Below are 16048 nucleotides of genomic sequence, written 5' to 3'. Positions count from 1 at the left end.
AGCAAGACGAGTGGGTGGGGGGAGGTTCTCTCGCTTTCTTTCCCTTTCTCCCACTCTATCTCTCCCTCTCTCTCAGAAGACCAGATGGTACGTGGGAAGTGTTGGCACCGTGCCAACCTTGCCCACTGCCATCAGATCTGCCCGGAGTCACAGGTGCCTGTAAACACCTGTGTGTCCACCCCCCCCCCCCCCCCCCCCCTCCAACACAGATGCCGTCACCGCTGTAAGCGACAGGTATACGCACCAGTAAGTCACCCACTCTCTGCACCTGGCCTTCGGCACGGGATGAGCTACCAGCTCTCCAGCTTTTAATGTTTTGAGCACACACGTTTATGGAGAGACGATAGTCTCCGCTCATTCAGCATAATGCAGCCTCTGTGGACAGCCAGTGGCTCATCCTCCTGTCCTTCTCTGCTCCGGAGTGCTGATTTAAGCCATGTCATCCAATTTGCTGACCTCCAAGGGCCATGTTTGTGTTGCGGTTATGAGACCCTGGTTAGGATAGACCCACTCTGTTGTAGTTCACACTGCTGCTGATGAACTCTCGATCTGCGTTGGACAATTCGGACGGCTGTAAGACAAAAACAAAAATGGCAACATATGTGAATCACAGGGCTCGTACAAGTATTCATTTGCGTGTGTACCTTTTTGTAGGGTTTTCCTCTCGGCTCATCCATCCATGACGGGTGGCATTCTGGAGTTTAATGGATACATTGTGGGGTCACGAAACATTAAAAACCGCACAACAAAACATCCCCATTTCTCAAGGTTTTTTTGCGAAGGACTGCAGTGAATGCAGTCAGATGGGAACGTATGGAAGTGTGTGTGTGTGTGTGTGTGTGTGTGTGTGTGTGTGTGTGTGTGTGTGTGTGTGTGTGTGTTTTAAAGTGAAATAGGGTCTAATCATCTCGTATAGAAAACAGCCTGAGGCGTTTGAGAACAATGCGGGACCTAAGGAGAGAGTTGGAGTGAGTTAAACACTATCAGCTGTGCTCACACTGTCAGCTTGTTCAACCACTGTTCTCTCCCCCCAAATCTGGCCTCTCTCGCATACTGTCTCCCGCTGCCCCTCTCTTCCTTGATTTGCGATTGACTCTTTGTTGATTTGCGACTCTCTCCCTCCTTGATTTGTGACTCTTTCTTCCTCTCCTGCTCTCTTGTGACAGCACGCGTGTTTGCCTTTGGAGAAAGGTGTGAAATGTCACCCTCACTTGTTGGTAAATACAGGCCTTGGACATTATCAGAGAGCAGAGGAGTTTACAGGCGAGAAACGTGGCAACAACACACACTGTCTTCTAGAGAAGAGGGAGAAAAGCGGAGCTGAGTAGGCGTAGTCGTAAGAATACTTGTGAACTATTTAACATTTTTGTGCTAATTTGAATGGGGTGGCAATTACTGCCGCAACATCTACAAGGAAACGTAAGACCTTTACATTGCCAGCATTGTTTTTGATGCCTTTGTCGTAACACATGCGGCACACATGTCCAGCAGCGTAAGCGCAGGAACGTTAAGGAATCTCATTTTGATCGTGAGATTTAGAAACCTTAATGTATGCTCCTTTGAGGCAATTTAACATACTTAAGTGCTCCCAGCTGGCAAACTACTGATGTTTCTTTAAAATGCAAATAATTTAGGCGTCGTTTGACCGTATATTTCGTATGGAACTGCGGTTACCTTTGCTGTGCCTCGTTTCTCAAAGCAACATCAGCGGGAAATAATTTGTGCTGAGAGGAGCCAGGGGTTACCGCACACTGAGTAATGTTTCCTAAGTGGACTTGTGGACAGATTTGTGATCGTCGGCGACATGGTGAAATCTAACGTCACCGTTTATTAAATATGAACAAACAGTGTCGGATGACAGAACCGACTCTGAGCTGTAAAAACAAATGCCATTCAAAAGAGTCCATGGAAACCACACAATAACTCACCCCGTCGTGCCGAATGCATCTCTGACCTCCTCAGGAGGTGGTTTGGGTTATCGGATCTTATACATCTCTGACCACCTTAGGAGGTGGTTTGGGTTATCGGATCTTATACATCTTGGGTGCATTTACAATTTTGTCATGTCAATATAGTCCCTGCGACTGCCGACACGTACTGTTGGTATGGGGAGGGTGTCGGAGGCAACAATGCACGTCTACTCTACGTTTCCCGGACACTTCTTTTCACTGTGACGCTGGCGAGTTTCACAGGTAGCATGTAATGCGTGCATGGAGGAGCATGCTATCCCTCCCAGTTCCGCTCTGTGCTGAACCGGTACCCTGAGTAACCTGTATAGGAGTTGCTAGTGCAGTGACAGAGAACACCTTGACAGCTTTAAATTAATATATGCAATATACCGAGGCTGCCGGGATTGTTTAATTACCTTTGGAGCATAATACGCCGAAGTATTTGCGCCTTTGATCCATGAAAATCCCCCTGAAAATAGTTCCATGGCTTGTTGTCGAACCGAAAAGTCTTCCAACGTCACGATCTGGAACAACAACAGGCAGTGAGAGCTGCTGGAGTCCAGTTGAAACTACCGTTCACTTGCATTGAACTCATTTTCCCAGAAGCCCTTGCAGCCCAGAGCACGGGTCGATTTCCGGCTTCACGACGGCCTCGTCACCATTTCTTTTTAATTATTAAACACATAAAACAAATAGCGGGTTTAGCATATTACGCAGGGCAGAAACATGGATTAAATAGCATGGGAATCGGGTTATGCAGCAAAACTGTTAACCTTTTGCACACACACTCCCTAGATGCCAACATGAACCCCTACGGGTGTGTAACTCTGAGAGTGTACAAATGGAAACAAAATGGATCCCCATTGAGTTATAGGGGTCCTTGAAATTAAAACATTTGAGACCCATTGTACCCTAAATGGAACAGAGTAGGCAATTCACACTGAGAGGGACTGAATCCGTTTCATTGGAACCGTTTCCGAATACGGTTGCCTGATCCCCGATGGCCATGATTCACATTGCCCGAGATTCAACAGCGCACCCGGGTACACTTGCATAACACACTTTGATCCTCCAGATGGTGGTGTGCTTGATGGCTGGTGCGCACGGACACTGACCATCAACTCTGCGACATTGTCTCCAATAAATCCAGACACACTGCATTGCATTGCCTCTTTTGGCTCTTTGCCGTTATACTACGTCACTGTCAGCCTGCCTGCTATTCACTGTGTCAGTCAGTTCTGTGCTCCAGTGTCGTGTCGCATTATTATTATTTTGTTTTACTTTGGAAACTATGCCAAGCAAAGCCCAAGAGCCACGTGTAGTCCAAGATCAGTGCGTACTGCGGTGCTGCGTGTATAGCAGATTCAACATAGCAGATCTGCAAGTAGTTGTAGATCGGCGACGGGCGGCGTTGAGAAATGAGCTGGTGTTACGCTTCGTGCAGCGTCTGTGTTTTCTTTTGTTGACGCTTGGCTCGTCGACTAGAGATCATGTCACGTTCTAAAAAAAAACAGTCCACTTCCTTCTTTAGGTACGCATGCATTCACATTGGAACGATCCGTATCTGAATACACTTTAACGGTCCAGAGACCCGGCCCCCATGCGGTCTCGGGGACGGTTGGGCGATCCGCTCCCGGGAACGGTACGCATCATTCACATTACCACAACATCTGACAAGTGGTCCCGAGTCCGAACCCGGGACCATAGTGTGAATTGCCCCTTAATTCGTATCATCGGTAACACCTGTGAAGGAAGACGGCAGAGGCCCGGAAGTAGGAGGAGTTATTTCCAAAATATGTGCATAGAGCCTATTGTGTCCGTTGTAGCGCCTGGCCAAGCCAGAGCCACCACAGAGAAATAAAACCCCAGTCGACTACAATCTGATAATAATGGCAGGCCTGAATCTTTCAGCAATTCAGCTAAGTCTCTCCTCGGTGGAAACTTGCTTTAACAAGGTCCTTACCTGTCCGCAGATTATTAGACTTCAAGCTGAATCTCTGATCTGACCTCCCAGGGTTGAAGTGCTAATGTTGACAGCATTAGCAGTAATTATTAGACCCCTTTTGTACTTTATTAGGCATGTCTGTGACCAGGCACGAAACCACTCTGCAATCACTGTGATGCTCCGTAATTAACATGCATGCTAAAGGAATCTATCAAAGGTTGGGCTCATTTGTTAAATTGTGACTGCGGAGGCCAGTGTTTCGTGTCAACTCAAGTCACTTGGCTTCATGTTGGTCATTAGAAAGAATGGGCCCTGTCAGGACTCATTTTCAGAGGCTGTTTTTGGAGTGCGCAAGCTTAGTGCCAATTTAAAAGCAAAAAATATGAAAGAAAACCACATATATTGTGACATATTGTCAGGCTGCCAACATTTCCCCTTGAATACAGTTAGGCCTACTGGAACTTTTTGTAATAACTGAAGTGCCACAATTTACCAAAATGGAATATGCTACACCCCACACACGCACACTACAACACTACCAGACAAGTCTTATTTTGACTTCTCAGCACTAGCACATACTGCCCGTCTTTCAAAACATGTTGTGTATAAAAATATATGCAGGCCTACTTTAGTAGTTCTCAGCCTACATTTTTAAATGTCATTCACTGTCAAAACAGTGAGGGAAAGCACTCGACTAAAGTTGTTGGTGCGCTAGGTAATTCACCCTTTTGAAAGTCACTACATTATTAAGATTACTGTATTTCTCCAATATAATGTTCAGGTACATTCCGTAACATTTATTGAATATATGGGCAAAACATAATATCTCAAGTTCAACCAAAAATGAGTGCTGCATCTCCACCAGTCTGGGTGGCCTACCCAGGGCTGTTATTTGTGGGTTGCAGCCCGCCCCTCGATACACGTTCTACGAAATACGGTTACACTTTTCACACTTGTGGTGTAGAAGTGAAAGTGTTTTTTGGAGGTGTGCTCTATAGACAAATCCATGCAGCGCCCCCTGCAATCATAACTGCGGGGTCAGTAGCTTGACACCGCAGCACCTACAGCTGGCCTACACGGATTCCACAGATTCCTCCATAGAGTCCACTCAGCATGGGTTCAAAGTTGGGTTTTATTGGATGTTGCAAAACTGTTGTTAAACTCATTTTGATGTTATGACACATTTTACTGGGGAATCCCGGAGCCAGAGTCAAATTATTGGACAGAGAAGGCCAGTCTACACGATTGAGATTGCCTTAGGCTACTGGTAAAAGCTGTAGGTGTCTCAGAATTAACTTGGACTGTCCTGGGACTGCAGTCAGTGTGTCCGATCTTTGACTCTCAGTGGTTCACAGAATAGATAATGATAGGGCTAAGGAAGGGCCCCTAATTATTTCATTAACAAATTGCCCTGATTAGAAGAAGCCCAGAGCCACAGAGCCAGATAAAGCCTTGGAAACTAGTACTCCCAAAAAGGTTCTGAATAAAAACAATGCTCTTTTGCATTCATTGCATGTTCCTCAGGGCTGCTATACCGAATGTATCAAATGTGCTGTACTATAGCACATTCTGTCTGTCTGTCTGTCTGTCTGTCTGTCTGTCTGTCTGTCTGTCTGTCTGTCTGTCTGTCTGTCTGTCTGTCTGCCTGCCTGCCTGCCTGCCTGCCTGTCTGCCTGCCTGCCTGCTTGCCTGCTTCTTTATTTGCAGCTTGTAGATCACAGCACAATTTAAAACACTTTCTCTGTAGACGATTTAAGTGGCTAAATTCGGAGCCATGCCTTGACTGACAGGCTCGGCCCTCCCACAGCTTGCTCACATGCGATGTATAATGGGCTCTCGGTTGGTTTAGTCCTGCTGAGTTCTTCTCCGAGGGGTGCCACAGTCAGACGGCCTCCTCACATTGACCACACATACAGGGGCATTCCTTCAGGGGCATCCCCCCCCCCCAAACCTCCAAGGGAATCACGACAATTAGCGATGCAGTGACAAAAGGTCTCAAGAGACCAAAGGCAGCATTCCATGCCTTGAGATAGATGCGTTTGTTTCTATATTCTATCTAGTGTATATATTTTTTGTATCGTTGAGTACAGTATGTTGCACTGTTGTTTGCCTCGTTGTTTGAGTGTTGTACGAGTGTTTAAATGGACCACAAGCCTCTGGATTCAGTTTTTATTCATTTATCCATTCTGCGTTTTATTATTGTTGCACTGTGTAGTTTTTAAAATGTCAATTATAATATTAAATTAAACGATTATATTAAATTAAATGTGTCAGATAAAATAAAAAAGGACAATAGTTCAACCTCCATACTTTCCTAACTGACACGATACATACGAGGCATTTCTGATGATCAAGTGATTTCTTTTTTAATCGTTGGAGGTCGAAGGTGACTGTCTGTGGCGTGATTTATAGCTCCCTGACCTGGACTACACATAGATCTGAGTTGGACACAGCCTGGACACAGCCTATACACGCACGCACGCACGCACGCACGCACGCACGCACGCACGCACGGGCACACACACGCACGCACGCACGCACGCACGCACGCACGCACGCACGCAGGGGCACACACGCACGCACGCACGCACGCACGCACGCACGCACGCACGCACGCACACACACACGCACTCAACATTTCATTCACATCAAAACAAAAAAGTTTCACAGGCAGAACAAATTGGTTACCTTGTCCCTCGGTCAGAGGTGGAGGGGGTCAGGACGAGAACCAATGAGAGGCTCGGATTCGGAAGCTGTGTGGCAGAGAGCGAATGCTTCTATAAGGACCTCTTAGCTCTCAATAATTGTGTATATTAGACAGAACAATCATGTCTCATTTCAGGAACGTATAGGAGTGAGTTTGACATTTGATGCCCTGAACCCCATAATAGTACTAGAAATATTCACTGCTCATCGGAGCCGGCTACCGCTTTTAAACATGCAAACACATGCTATCCTCATTCAATAAGATGGGTGACTTAAAGGTCTTCTCAATTCTCTCAATTGCACCCAAAAATCCTGAACTTTAAACATCCAGTAGATTTTCTCTGGTCTGGGGTTTTCTGAATACTTAAAAAAAAAGTGCTCTAAATTGCCTGTGGACGGTGGGGGTTATGCAGATGGGGGGGGGGGTTATGCAGATGCAATTATTGACAGGCAAAGTCCCTCAACAGTGACATCTGCTGGCAAATTGTTCATTTTTCAGGTTAGCTCAAAAGGCTCCAGAATACAGGGGGGGGGGCGTATGCAGATGCAATTATTGACAGGCAAAGTCCCTCAACAGTGACATCTGCTGGCAAATTGTTGATTTTTCAGTTCAGCTCAAAAGGCTCCAGAACACACAGAGAAAGCCTCAGACCACAGAAAATCCAATGAATGTTCAAAGTTCAGGTTGTTTGTGTGTAATTGAGGACATAAAACCTAAAATAGAAATAAAAGATAAATATCAAGGAAAATTAATGTCATGCAAGCTTTAAATATTTCACAAAGACAAACATTGGTCCCTCCTGATGTTGTATGAAGGCACTAAACTAAAGGAATACTGCACTTCTCACCTTGTTACCTGTTGGTCTTTCTCCCCCCTCTCGCTCTCTGCCTGTCTCTCTCTCTTTGTAGCGATCATCAGAAACACAATCTATTATTGTCACATCACAGGTTTGCAGGTGTAAACGAGTGGGTGAAATTATTATTTATTATTTAGTGCGCGCTCCACCATTCTGTAGCTTCCCTGTGAAGAGAAAGTATAGAGGTAGTCCATGGTGTAAAGTAATTGCAAAAGTACATGTACCCAAGTATTGTCAGTCAATTTTACTTCTACTCCACTACATAAATAATATACAAATAATGTACTTTTGCTCCACTATAATGATTTGGTTGTTTCTCCACATTCCCAGGTGGCATAGTGCCATTATTGTTTGTGTCCGCTGGTGTGCCTACATGTGATGCACTTGTAAGACTTGTTGATGTAGCCTACAATTTGTATTGGAACCACTGGTCTGAAATAAAGATTAGTATTATTTGAAAATGTTAGGTAGTTACTTCGTAGATTTGTATTATTGTTACGAAACATACATTAAACCACTTCAACCCTATTTAAACTTTGGCTATTTGAAAATAGCCGATCTACAAGCTCACAACACGTCACAATGCAACATGTTGTGAGCTTGTGGAGCTGCTATTTTCGTATTTCAATTTAATACGTTTTAGACATAACTTGTGAAATGGAACATTCTGCATAATGAGTAATTAAGTAAGTCATTTTTTTATTACAGACATTTATTTGTATTACAGTTTTTCACGCCCAACAAACCTTGGTGAGGCCTTTAGGAGGGCCACCACTCCTGAATGGAGTGCCTGGTACTGGGAGTCTGGTGCAACGCACAGGTCCTGGGCCTGGTGAGAGCAGGAGTGGACCTGGTGAGACGTAGGAGGGGCCCGGTCAGGAGTCAACCCACAGAGCCTAGTCCTTCCACGCGCCAGATTTTGGTTCTCCCAGTACCGGCAGAGTAGTTCCGGAGCAACGGATTGTGTGGCCTTGCTCATTCCCTGATGGACTGATCAAGGGTAGCTACTGGGACGTAAGTCGGGATTTGATCAACCCCGGCTGAGTCGCCTGAGTGAGGGGTATGATGTTGGAAGACCCGAAACCCTGTTGACCTCAGGAAACATCACTGAAGATACGTCCCAGGTGCATCCATGCAATGTATTTTTTAGTTCACGATTGTTAACACACGTTTTTCACACCCTAACGGCATTCTCAAAACTGCACATACAAAACTGAAAACCTCACACACAAAATGCTAAACCCTGACACTCCTTTTTCATGATGACTCTTTGCCCTCAAAATGGAACTCGTGTTTTAATTTGGTACACACAGCCATATTTTCAAATGACACACACATGCCATTCATTGAGTATACACATAACTAAGCATTGGCTACACACTACCAAGCATTTACAGCACGATGAAGTGAAACATTGAAAACAAGAATTGGAACACACATGAATGACAATGACTCTGGAGAATGAGCCATTTCTCCTTTTGTAAAATGACTCTGTGTAGTAGCCTACTTTTTCATAGTCAAACATAAAACAGCACACAAATATGCAGCCGATGTTCCCCCCCTCATTAGGCCTCCGGTTCCTGTCTGGCCAGAGGGCCTCATCTACATCACAGGCAATGTTCTCCCTGTCCAATGTTCTCCCTGTCCAATGTTCTCCCTGTCCAAGCAGCGTTGGAAGACACGCCTCGAGTGGCGCATGAAGCCCTGACAGGCTTCAACACTCACGTCGCCACAAGGGCCTCCTCCCTGGCCTGGAGCAGTGTGACCCTGTGGGTTCCATTCATATACCTTCTACCTCCAAGCTGAAAATAACTCCTCAATAGGATTCAGGAAAGGAGAATAAGGTATAGAAGGAATAGAACAGAAACATTTTCTAATGATCCATCAACTGTGTAGTGGCTGAGATTGGGTTGGACCCTCTGGCTCATGGTCAAACCATGATTGGGTTGGACCCTCTGGCTCATGGTCAAACCATGATTGGGTTGGACCCTCTGGCTCATGGTCAAACCATGATTGGGTTGGACCCTCTGGCTCATGGTCAAACCATGATTGGGTTGGACCCTCTGGCTCATGGTCAAACCATGATTGGGTTGGACCCTCTGGCTCATGGTCAAACCATGATTGGGTTGGACCCTCTGGCTCATGGTCAAACCATGATTGGGTTGGACCCTCTGGCTCATGGTCAAACCATGATTGGGTTGGACCCTCTGGCTCATGGTCAAACCATGATTGGGTTGGACCCTCTGGCTCATGGTCAAACCATGATTGGGTTGGACCCTCTGGCTCATGGTCAAACCATGATTGGGTTGGACCCTCTGGCTCATGGTCAAACCATGATTGGGTTGGACCCTCTGGCTCATGGTCAAACCATGATTGGGTTAGACCCTCTGGCTCATGGTCAAACCATGATTGGGTTGGACCCTCTGGCTCATGGTCAAACCATGATTGGGTTGGACCCTCTGGCTCATGGTCAAACCATGATTGAGTTGGACCCTCTGGCTCATGGTCAAACCATGATTGGGTTGGACCCTCTGGCTCATGGTCAAACCATGATTGGGTTGGACCCTCTGGCTCATGGTCAAACCATGATTGAGTTGGACCCTCTGGCTCATGGTCAAACCATGATTGGGTTGGACCCTCTGGCTCATGGTCAAACCATGATTGGGTTGGACCCTCTGGCTCATGGTCAAACCATGATTGGGTTGGACCCTCTGGCTCATGGTCAAACCATGATTGGGTTGGACCCTCTGGCTCATGGTCAAACCATGATTGGGTTGGACCCTCTGGCTCATGGTCAAACCATGATTGGGTTGGACCCTCTGGCTCATGGTCAAACCATGATTGGGTTGGACCCTCTGGCTCATGGTCAAACCATGATTGGGTTGGACCCTCTGGCTCATGGTCAAACCATGATTGGGTTGGACCCTCTGGCTCATGGTCAAACCATGATTGGGTTGGACCCTCTGGCTCATGGTCAAACCATGATTGGGTTGGACCCTCTGGCTCATGGTCAAACCATGATTGGGTTGGACCCTCTGGCTCATGGTCAAACCATGATTGAGTACATGGCCAACGACAGTTGCCCGAATGTAATTACATATGACTGTTCTCCTTCTTCTTTCTCCTCTTCCTCCTCCTCCTCTTCCTCTCCCTCCTCTCCCTCCTCCTCCTTCTCTCTGTCCACCTACTATACCTCCTCCTCGTCCTCCTCTCACTCTTACCCCTCTCCTTCTCTGGTTGTCGATCTCTTCAAGGTTCTCCATTGTTCACCAAACAAAACAGAGGCTCTCAAGTCCCTTTTACCTGTATGCTGCAGTCCTGATTGCAAATTGCTCACCAGATCTGAATGTTTAGAGATTTGACTATTTGTGTGTTGTAGGTTGATGCTTTGAGATTTATGTGAGAAGTGTGTGCAACAACTGAACAATGGGCCTCATGCGCCAACCGTTCTTAAGAGGAAATTTGTTCTTAGACCCACTTAGGAAGTTTTTAAGAAGGTGTTGGGATCCCTCAATCTTTTCTTAGCTGTGATTTGTTCGTAGGTAAGAACAGAATCTACGCACACTGTGGAGCACTCTTAGGGTGCCTTTTTCGTTCTTAAGTGCAATCTGAAAACATAAAGGAAAAACAGCGCCATCTGCATGATGCTCAAAGTTTGGTCTGAGGACCTCAAGGGGTCCTTGAGGAAGTTCCAGGCAGTCCACAGCAAAATATGGAACATTTACCACTTTAATCCCATTTTATACTTTGAAAATAGCCAATCTACAAGCTCACAAACGCGTCCCATTACTGCCCATTTTGAGCTTGTAGATCGGCTATTTTCGAAACATTTTGATAAATCTTCAAAACATTTCCCTAGCAGAACATATTTTCATATGGGGGTCTGCAGAATGCATGTCAATTTGGGGGTCCTTGACATGAAAATGTTTGAGAACCACTGGTTTAGAGTTCACAACCCAACCCAACGCACCATACCCACCACATAACCCCCACCCCATGCACCCACCATCACCCCCCCCCCCAAGTTGACTATTGTGAGATAAATAATGAATGATTATTGAAAATATTGAAATATTGAAATATTGAAATTTTCTGTTCACTTCAGTACCTCCACAGTATTATTGGAGTCTGGTGTTCCACCATATTTAGACTTTAGTTTAGGTATTCTTGACTTCACTCAACTTTATTTCTATGTGTGAGGTCCTGTGATTTATGTGTGCTGCAATCACACACAGGTGTGACTGCAGGCAAGGCCATGGAGTCATGCAAAACCACTCCCACCTGGGTGAACACAGGTAGGAAAGTGAATTCCCAATGCCTTATATGGGATTGGTGGGGCGGTTCCCTATGGTAATTAGGATGTTAATTAGGATATGTGGGGCGTCTACCTATGATCATTTGACTGAACTGGCACACCCCTTCAAGTTACGAGGATTTGGATTCATCATCATAAGAACATGCTTACGAACAATTCTGCCTACTTAAGAACGTTTCATGAATCTGACTGGACTTCTCTTAGGAATTCACTTAGGAAGAAATGTAAGAGGAAAAGTTAGGAACTTATTGGCGCATGAGGCCCATTGTGTGTAGTGTTTGGACAACAAGGTAAGGTGTAAAGAAGGAAAGTCACAGTCTAATGCAGATAAGTGGAGTGTGATGTAGTGCAAATTGTGTCGAGCATGAAGTGAAGGTTGTTTTTGATTTTTGTGTGTTAATAATCGTGAAAAACTGTAACAGAGTATTTCTACATTGCCGTATTGATACTTTTACTGTGAATACTTTCCCCACCACTGGGTAAAGTAAGAGCAGGAGCGATAATAAAAAGAAACAGAGTAAATATTTAAAGATATCCTACATGTACTGTACATACTGTACATATATAGTACATACTGTAGGCTACAGATAGCAGGAATGCATGGTCCTCACCCCCTACATGAAGTTGACACATTGACAATACATATTCTAGATGCTATCATTTCATCACCCTACACAGTTGTTCTCAAACTTTCTTTAACCATCTTCACCAGCAGAGCATATTCCTTCTCATACTGACACATTTTTATTCCAACAGATAGTTTTAGTGTCATTAAATGACCTATAACATAAAATTCAACTTTTTCAATCAATGTTTTTTGATCGAGCTCCCCTGTGTATTTTCTATCCCCACAAATATGCATTTTTGAACAATCAGGATTTCTCATCATAGGGGAAGCTCAACTGATTTGGTCGTATTTGTGATGTCATCAATGTCACCCTACTTTGTATAATTCCTCTCTCTCTTCAGTCTTCAGTTCCAAATTTGCATTTTCCACTTTGTTTAAATGTCTGCCATTGTTGATTTTCCAAGCTGGCATGGAATGGAAACAAGCCCGTGTTTATCTAGCATCAGTATTATAATGACTCAAATATTAAATAAGTTGCATATCAGCACCCCCACCACCTCAGGACATTGTGGTACTGCAGCTAAAACAGCTTCAGAAGCAAAAAAGAAATGCCATGGACTGGTTATATCAGAGTGGTGATTGAGGCTCAAACCATTAGAAATAAGTTTGAGGGACATAGACAATATGATATTAAATATTAAAGACTGTTTTAAAATTCATGTTATAGCTGCTTTAAATCGTTACAATTACATTGCAAAAATGCCTCTGTTTTTACAGTTTCTCTCCGTATTTTGGGAGTGTGAACATTATTGCACCAATTTACATGATATGGTTTCGATTGGTTTCACCAGTTTCACGCAGCCAATCACCGCTTGTTTCAGGCTGTGAGTAAACACAACATCATTCTTGTTGTTTTGGTTGTCATTGGCTGTTTTTACTGTAGCCTACATTATGTCAGTATCCAGATTTAACTGATTTCATGAATGTGATATGAAATGTTCATAACCAATGTCAAATACAAAATAAAATGTAAATCTTTCCATGTAGTATCCCCTACTACTGTATCCTTGGGGTAGCCTAGATATTGGTGTAGTACACCAAAGTACCCCAAAGGGTACAGTAGTACTCCATTTGAGAAACACTGCCGGAAACACAGTAAAAAACAACATGCAAAACAGCACAGAATGCAACATGATTTGTCATACATTCATTTGTCAGTGTACGTGCGTGTGCCGTGTGCGCAAGATCATGCGTCAGTGTGGTTTGGTGTCAACATTTGCAAGGGACATTTGTTATCTTCTCTAATCAATTTGCACTTGCCTTAATGTATGCATCTATCCTAGACAGACACAGACACATTACCACTGTCTTCATTGTGCTGCTGTCTTCCTGCTTCTAAAAAGAAAACTGTACATTGATGCACGATTAAACTAACGTCCCCTGAGCATCATTTTAAACCACAGCATAACAGCACTGTGAAAAGTATGCATGATATGTAGATCAAAGTAGACTATAAGCTATTGTTTACATTTCTTTGAGTCTTTGTTTAGGCGAAATTCCCCAAATTACATTAACTCACTCATTCACTGACAGCCCTCCCCCGCCCCTGTTCTCCCCTTGCCAGCCTTTTTCGTTATAACGTATACCTTTTCATTTTTTATCGCCCCTGTTTCTTGTGGGAAACAGGACTGTGGAACTGTGAGTCGTCCATGGCAGTGAATGAGTTCATTGTTTGCCTTTCTGTGTGGAGTTTGCATGTTCTCCCTGTGTCCCCTAGGCCTATAGGGTAGGTATACCCGCACAAATAAATGCAGTAATCCTGGTCTCTAAACTACCTCCCCCTGGCCAGCCAGGTGATAGAAGCAGCTTGGACTCCTCGTGCATAGAAGGAAGGATGAGGTCAGTCCGCTGCCCTCCCAGGTTGGCAGAGGAAGTGTAGCGCCCAGGATTACATTAGATAATTGACACTGGGTGAAACAATGGGTTGCAAAATTGTGGGATAAAAAAATAATTAAAAAAGGTTTGTTCATGCTCACTTTAAAAAAATACTATATGAAGCACCTTGAGGTGCATGGTCACAACTTAAATAACCGGTGATTTGCTGACTGTGCTCTCCATGCCTTTTAACATGACCAATATTGGGTGGGCGGTGTTCCCTGCTTCCTATACGCCCCTAATTATTGAGATGTTATAAAAATATAACATCTCAATATTATATATATTATACAAATAGATAGATTCTCTGTCGGGTGGGAACCTCATTATTATGTCCAAAACTGCTACTGTTCAGGATTCGCTTCGAGCTTGTCGATCTGCTATTTTTATACATCTGTGTGACGCCGTATGAAGTAGCCAAGTAGGGCATTCATTACATTTTTTATAAACCCACAGAAAGTGAAAACAGGGAGATAAGAGGTTTCACATGGACCTCATAAGAGTCCTGTGTCTTGGTATACACCTGATCACTGTGTAGTAGTCACGCATGTGAACAGTGTTACAGTGAGGTTGTCACGGTTGAGTATAAGCACAAACTGGGTGGCGGGGTATGAATTGTCTGTCAAAGACGATAGAGAAGTAAAATATTTTGACTAGTATCTCTGGACGGTGACTATGGAGCAAGATGCACATCCATCTGCCTCCTCAGTCTCATGCGTTGCTATGGAAACGAGGAGGAAAAAAAACCAAACGGGCTACCATAATAGTGCCATGCAGAAAAGCCGTATGGCAGTGCATGTGCACTGACAACCAGTATGCCAATGGGAATTCACTGTAAAAAAAAAAAAGAAGAAAAAAAGAAAGATAGGACAATTACAAACATTCCGTTGCTGTACCAGGAGATGTGGGGGGGGGGGGGGGGGGGGGGGGGGAGACATGGAGAAGAAGCAGATGGATATGAAGATGGTGTGATTGTTTGATGAAGAATAGGTGTATCCTCCTCCTCAGAGGATATGTTGTGTCTATCGTCACATCGGCCGTGCAATTTTGTTTGAATGGGAATGAAATGGAGTCAGACATGAAGGTATGAGGGGAAAGCGTGTTTAATTAACTGAGACGATAATCTGTATTTTTTTTAATTAACTAAAATGAAATATGGTGAGTTTTATCTTGATTATGGGAACAGAAATGTAGTCACACAAATATTCTGACACGGCCACTTTAGAATGACAAGAGTATACTACAAGTATATTATTTTATTGCTTTCTCGCTTCTTTTTTTTCCTATGCACAACACACAAAATAAATTACCACCTAATCACATTTATGGATAGGCCTACATTAACCACTATAGCCCTATTTATTCGTTGTGAGCTTGTAGATCTGCTATTTAAAAAATATTTCAATACATTTTATAATATACCTTGTGAAACAGGACATTCAGCATAATGAGTCATTTTACTTTTGGTACCCTACTTAACGTATATTTTGATGCCAATACTTTTGTACTTTTACTCAAGTACATTTTAATTACCTTTTACTTGAGTGTTTCTACATTACAGTATTGATATACTTTCACTTATTAAGTATTGATCCAAAATCCATTACATTACATTTTACAATCAGACTAAATTACAAAAGAACTTAACAGTACAACAAGTCAAACAAAACAAAATATCTCGATTGAAACAGGTGCAATCCCGGTTAAAAGTGTGTTCAGGAGCATTCTTCTGAACTGATCGACCAAATGATGTCAGGAGTTCATTCCAAGACG

The sequence above is a fragment of the Electrona antarctica genome (assembly GCF_951216825.1).
Source record: "Electrona antarctica genome assembly, chromosome: 6".
In the NCBI taxonomy this organism is placed as follows: domain Eukaryota; kingdom Metazoa; phylum Chordata; class Actinopteri; order Myctophiformes; family Myctophidae; genus Electrona; species Electrona antarctica.
Note: the sequence above shows the minus strand (reverse complement) of the source record.